Source organism: Azolla caroliniana, unplaced genomic scaffold, assembly GCF_043228905.1.
Source record: "Azolla caroliniana isolate FFs.n. ecotype wild unplaced genomic scaffold, voAzoCaro1.0.p SCAF_7, whole genome shotgun sequence".
NCBI classification, from domain to species: domain Eukaryota; kingdom Viridiplantae; phylum Streptophyta; class Polypodiopsida; order Salviniales; family Salviniaceae; genus Azolla; species Azolla caroliniana.
In genome coordinates, this window is record NW_028230442.1 from 22,079,086 (window position 1) to 22,085,457 (window position 6,372).

Below are 6,372 nucleotides of genomic sequence, written 5' to 3' on the forward strand. Positions count from 1 at the left end.
GATGAATGAATAGTAGATTGCGACGTAATGTTTCTTTTGTGTGTGGGTTTATAGCTTAGTGGTAGAGCAATCAGATGCAGTCTGATAGGTCATTGGTTCAACCCCGATTGCGCCCTCCTTATTCAAGGAGATTGTGTGTGCCATATACATAATAGAGTGAAGATATCATGTACATGAATAGATGGAGGTTCGTGTGTAAAACGACATAATCATTCCACTAGAAGACTGTTGTACATGAATCAATTGAATGTTTGATGTGATATTTCTTTTTTGGCCGGGTGTATATGTAAGCGGTAGAGCAATCGGCTATAGTACGATAGGTCACAGGTTGAACCTTGGCTGCCTTCTAATTCAAGGAGATGTCAGAAACGAGATAATAATTCGACTCTACTTCTTCTATATAAACCAATGGAGGCTTGCAACGTAATCTTTCTTTTGTGCGCAAGTGTAAAGTTCAATGCTAGAGCGATCGATTACAGCCTGATAGGGCACTAGTTTAGTGCTACAGCAATCGGCGTCAGTTTGATATGTCACTAGTTCAACCCCGGGTGATCCCTAATTCTAAGAGGTGAGTTGGCTTTCTAAATGAAGTTTAGATTCTATGTGAATGAATCGATGGAATTATTCTTTTGTGTGTGGATGTGTAGCTCAGTGGTAGAGCAATCAGCTGCAGTCCGATAGGTCACCGGTTCAACCCCGGTTGCGCCCTTTTGATTTGAGGAGATTGTGTCTGCCATATACCTAATCGAGTGAAGATATGATGTACATGAATCAATGCATTTTTTGATATGATATTTCTTTTGTGGCCGGCTATATATGTCAGTTGTAGAGCAATCGGTTGTAGTACGATAGGTCACTGGTTGAATCCTAGCTACCTTCTGATTCAAGGAAATGTCCCAAAGGACATGATAATTCGACTATACTTCTTCTATATGAATCACTAGAGGTTTGCACTGTAATGTTTTTTGTGTGCGTGGGTCTAAAGTTCAATGATACAACAATCGACGTTAGTTTGATAGGTCACTAGTTCAACCCCAGGTGAGCCCTAATTCTAAGAGGTGAGGTGGCTTTCAAAATGAAGTTTAGATTTCATGTGCATGAATCGATGGAAGTGTCCAAACTCTCATAATAATTCGATTGGATATCTAGTAGATCAATGAATGGTGGATTGCGACTTAATGTTTCTTTTGTGCATGGGTTTATAGCTCAATTCTACAACAATCGATTGCAATCTTCTAGGTCATCGGTTTAACCCCGGTTGCGCCCTTTCTATTCAAGGATATTATGTGTGCCATATACCTAATAGAGTGAAGATATCACATAAATGAATAGGTGGAGGTTCGTGTGTAAAACCCCAACTGAGGCCTAATTCTAAGAGTTGAGTTGCCTTTCGAAACGAAGTCTAGATTTCATGTATATGAATAGATGGAAGTGTCCAAAATCACCTAATAATTCGACTCGATGTCTAGTAGATGAATGAATGTTGGATGGCCATGTAAAGCTACTTTTGTGTTGGTGTATACTTCTGTGGTAGAGCAATAGGGTACAATCTGATAGATCACTAGTTCAACCCCAATTGCACCATTATTCAAAGAGATGGTGGGTGCCATTTACCTAATAGAGTGAAGATATCACGTACATGAATAGATGGAGGTGTGTAAATAGATATAATCATTTGATTAGAAGATTTTTGTATATGAATAAATAGAATGTTGGACGGGATATTTCTTTTGTCGCCGGGTGTATATGTCAGTGGTACAGAGCAATCGGCCATAGTACGATAGGTCACCAGTTCAACTCTGGCTACTTTCTGATTAAAGGAGATGTCTGAAACGACATAATAATTCGACTTTACTTCTTCTATATGAATCACTAGAGGTTTGCAACGAAATGTTTCTTTTGTGCGTGGGTGTAAAGTTCAGTGCTAGAGCGATTGGCTACAGTCTAATAGGGCACTAGTTCAACCCCAGTTGAGCCCTAATTTTAAGAGCTAACGTGCCTTTCGAAATGATGTCTAGAAATCATGGAAGTGTCCGAAATCACATAAAAATTCAACTGGATTTCTAGTAAATGAATGAATTCCAGATTGCGACATAAAGCTACTTTTGTGCGTGGGTGTATAGCTCAGAGGTAGAGCAATCAGCTGTAGTCCGATAGGTCACCGGTTCAACCCCGGTTGCACCCTAATTCAAGGAGATGGTTGGTGCCATCTACCAAATAGAGTGAAGATTTCATGTACATGAATCGATGGAGGTGTGCGAAACGACATATTCATTCGACTAGACCTCTTGGACATGAATCAATGGAGATTTCGATGTGATATTTCCTTTGCGGCCGGGTGTATATATTTGTGGTAGAGCAATCGGCTATAGTACGATAGGTCACTTGTTCAACCCCGGATGCCTCCTTATTTAAGGAGATGTCCAGAATGACATAATAATTAGTGTGGACTTTTTCTATAGGAATGAGTGGTATTTTGCAACGTAATGTTTCTTTTGTGCGCGTGTGTAAATTTCAATGCTAGAGCAATCGGGTAGAGTGTTTCAGGTCACAAGATTTCATGTAGATGAATCGATGGAGGTGTGCGAATTCAGCGGGGTTGAGCCCTGATTCTAAGATGTACATGAATCGATGGAAGGGTCCGAAATCACATAATAATTCAACTGAATGACTAGTAGATGAACGAATGGTGGATTGCGACGTAATATTTCTTTTGTGCATGGGTGTATGGCTTAGTGTTAGAGAAATCAGTTGTAGCCCGATAGGTCGGGTGCCATTCCAAATGAACTCTAGATTTCATGTACATGAATCCATGAAAGTGTCCAAAATCACATAATAATTCGAATTGTTATTCTCTGACCGGACAAGGTCTAACACAAGGTGTCACGGAGACACTTCACCAAAGGGTGATTACGGCATAGGATTAAGATTCAACGATTACACCGACTTACGTAGGTTACACGATTAAAGTGCTTTGGTTAATTACACGCGTAAGATATAACAGTAAGTACAGAACGGAAATCAACACAGAAGTATAAACACCATATGCTCTATTAATTATCCGCTGTGATTACAATGGGGTCCGGGCCTTTAAATAGGTTTCCGGCCCGTAGTACAAAACGGTGCCTATCGCATCTATTCGGGATCCGTCCGGATCTGGAACGGCATACCGTTTCCAGTCCGTCCGTCCACACTATGCTTCTTTACAACCATACTTAATTAACTCCTTCACTCCGTATTTTGGACTCCTTGCCGGCCGGTAACACATGGCACGCCCGTGGGACAGTACCTTGTACGTCGAACCCTTCTCGGCCCCTTCATTGTTCACCCAGATAGTCCAAAATACTTTATTCCAGAGTTTCAATTATTCTTCTGGTTGTGGTTGTTGCGGCTGTGCTTGCTGCTGCTGCTGTGGTTGCGGTTGGGACTGAGACTGCTCCGGCTGCTCTATAGGCGGCTGCTCCGTTTGTTTCTCTGACTCCGGCATCTCCGTTTGACTGCTTCCGGTCCGGTCTCCTTCCAGTACCGGTTCCTCATCACTGAGGTTGACCGTAACCGGTTCTCGTGCTTTCTCTTCCCGGATCCGGGACCTCTCGTAGCTTTCAAACTGGATCTGCGCCTCCAGCCTGTCGTCGTCCAGCTGAGCTACAAGTTGCCGGACTTGCTCTAGTTGGTCCTCTGCCAAGGCTTGAAAGTCTTCGGCCAGCTCATCTCTTATGCCGGTGAAGTCTTCGGAAGTCAGCATATAGCAATCATCTCCCTCCTTCCGCCGGTTCTCTACGTCAGCCCGGAGCAATTGGAGTTCCGCCGCGTTCGTGGCCCACTTGGTCCACCATTTGCCGGAACTGTTGTCAATCAAGCTCTTGGTCTGGTTCAACCAGGCCCGCATGATATCCTGGATGCGACTTGCTCCCATTTGCGCTCTACTTTCCACAACTTGTCATTCCTCCTTCAACTGCTTGATGAGATTAGCCGTATCCTCCGCCTGCTCTCTGTAGCGCGTCAGCTGCCCTTGATATGTTGTTTGCAGCCTCTGCAGTACCTCCGTCGCTCTTTCTTTTTCCGCCTGCTGCTGCCTGAGGAGCTCTGTCCGAACCTTCTCCGCCTCTTCCAACCGTCTTCTGGTTTCCACTTGTTCCTTAGCGTATGCCGTTGCGGTCCGATCAACTGCTTGCCGGAGCTCATCCGTCCGTTCCTTGTGCTCCGTTTGCAACCGTTTATACTCCCGGTGTAATTGCTCAAATTCCTCTGTTTTTTGTTTGAGCTTGCCGTTGATCTGGCGATGGTTCCGGTCCTCCCGGTCCTTTAGCTGCCGGAGTTCCTCTTTCAGGCGCTCTACTTCTGTTTCGGCGTTTCTCCGGAGCCTGTCCTTCTCTTGCAGCATTTTCTCCTTCTCCTCCTTGAGCCGGTCGTACGCTTGGTGGCCTTTTCGTAAGCTCTCCTCGGCCAAGCGTAGCTTCTCAGCAGTCTTTTTGAGTTCTGCCTCCGCTGCCGTCTTCAACTCTCTTTCGCGGCTCCTCAGCGCTTCTTGGGCAGCTAGCTCATCCTTTAAATCCGCAAGCTCTTGGGCTTGTGCCGCATTTCTCTCCGGAACGGCTTCCGTTGCCGGGGTCTGATTGCTATGTACAGGTTGATCTGACGCCTTATTCTGTACATTGCCCGGAGTCACCGGTGCTTGGACTTGTGTTGTCAAAGCCAATTGAGCCATTTCCCTTGTGACCCTGTCCAAGTCTTGTTCAAGGCTCCGGATTCTGGACCGGGCCGTCTCTAGATCTACGGTTGTGACGAGCAACCGTTCTTGGTGCGCTCTCTCCTGCGCCTCTATGTACTCGACCGCTCCGGCGATTTGCTCGCCTACCCACCGTAGCCACATGCTACTGGTGCCTTGCTGCTGTACTGGTCGGGTCGGCTCGTTCACTGTGGAATTGTCTGGCCTGAGTGCCTGTATCTGCTGTTCTGGTTCTACTCCTTGGCCGCCGTGTGTGCTGGCTGGGCTCGCCGGTTGTTGAGTTCCGGTTCTCGCCGTTTCCGGAGCCGTCGATAAGGCCGGTTCCATACGCACCGGTTCCGGTTCCTCCCTCGTGGTTTGCTGGATTCTGGACCGGGCCGTCTCTAGATCTACGGTTGTGACGAGCAACCGTTCTTGGTGCGCTCTCTCCTCCGCCTCTATGTACTCGACCGCTCCGGCGATTTGCTCGCCTACCCACCGTAGCCACATGCTATTGGTGCCTTGCTGCTATACTGGTCGGGTCGGCTCGTTCACTATGGAATTGTCTGGCCTGAGTGCCTGTATCTGCTATTCTGGTTCTACTCCTTGGCCGCCGTGTGTGCTGGCTGGGCTCGCCGGTTGTTGAGTTCCGGTTCTCGCCGTTTCCGGAGCCGTCGATAAGGCCGGTTCCATACGCACCTATTCCGGTTCCTCCCTCGTGGTTTGCTCAGGTTGAGTTGGGGGCGTTTCTTCCCTTTGCGGGTCCGACCGCTCCCCCGCTGTCCCAGCGGTCCTACTTCTTGACCGTCGTTGGAGGTGCTCTTCTGGCTCCTCCGTTTCCTCTTCCTGGGTAACGACATGTTTCTGTGCCGTCACGGGTTCCGGTTCCTTCTGTCCCGGTCGCCGTATGGTTATCTTAACGGGTCGGACCGATGACCCCTCCTCCGGTTCTGGGAGCCGTTTCTTCCCTTTCGTCGCCTTCGACGCCAGCAGCTGCTGTCGTTTGGACGCCGGCTTTGAGGTGCTTCCTTCCGATAATCTTGGCCGCTTCTTTGGCTGAACGGTCTCGATCGGCGGCACGAGCAATGTTATCCACTGAGCTACGGCATGCCACAGCTTCCGGCCCTCCTTGCCGTCCTTTCCTCGTACCATGTCGATTGCCGTGCACAAACCGTCTGCAATCAACACCGGCCAGTCCACCTTGATCCCTTCATAGGTGGCTATGATCATCCTGCCCGATTTTTTGGCATGACAGGGGGTCGGGGGTACACGTGGCCGTACTCATGGAGCACTCGAGCTATCTCCCTCAATAGCGGATCTTCGCCGCCCTGCGTTCGATAGCCTTTGCCGGCTACAGAGTACTCACCGAAATATCGGATGAGTTGCTCCAAGGTTGGGTTATCAATCTGAAAAATACCTCCCTCCGGAAGGCCTGTTAGCGCACGGATCGCTTCCTCTGTGATGACTTCCGTGTCGAGCTCCTTGATGACCCGGTCGGCTTCTCTGTGCGGTGGTGCCTCCATGATGGTCAGGAACCCATCCAGTCTGTGTTGCCTGAGCCATTTCCTGGCTGCTTCCAACAGCGTTTGTGGTTCCATGTCTGCTTCGAGGTCGAGGAAGGATGGCGAGGTAGAGTGGTGATGAGAGTGAGAGCGAGAGAGAGA

The 6,372-nt window shown here is 48.2% G+C and overlaps 2 non-coding genes across 2 annotated transcripts; both read left to right on the forward strand.

Moving 5' to 3' along the window:
- The first annotated feature begins 637 nt into the window (after window positions 1-637).
- TRNAC-GCA (transfer RNA cysteine (anticodon GCA)) lies at window positions 638-709 on the forward strand. Its single transcript has one exon. It is a non-coding gene; the product is annotated as a tRNA-Cys (tRNA).
- A 1,404-nt stretch (window positions 710-2,113) lies between these two features.
- Window positions 2,114-2,185, forward strand: TRNAY-GUA (transfer RNA tyrosine (anticodon GUA)). The gene has a single exon. It is a non-coding gene; the product is annotated as a tRNA-Tyr (tRNA).
- Window positions 2,186-6,372: the final 4,187 nt, after the last annotated feature.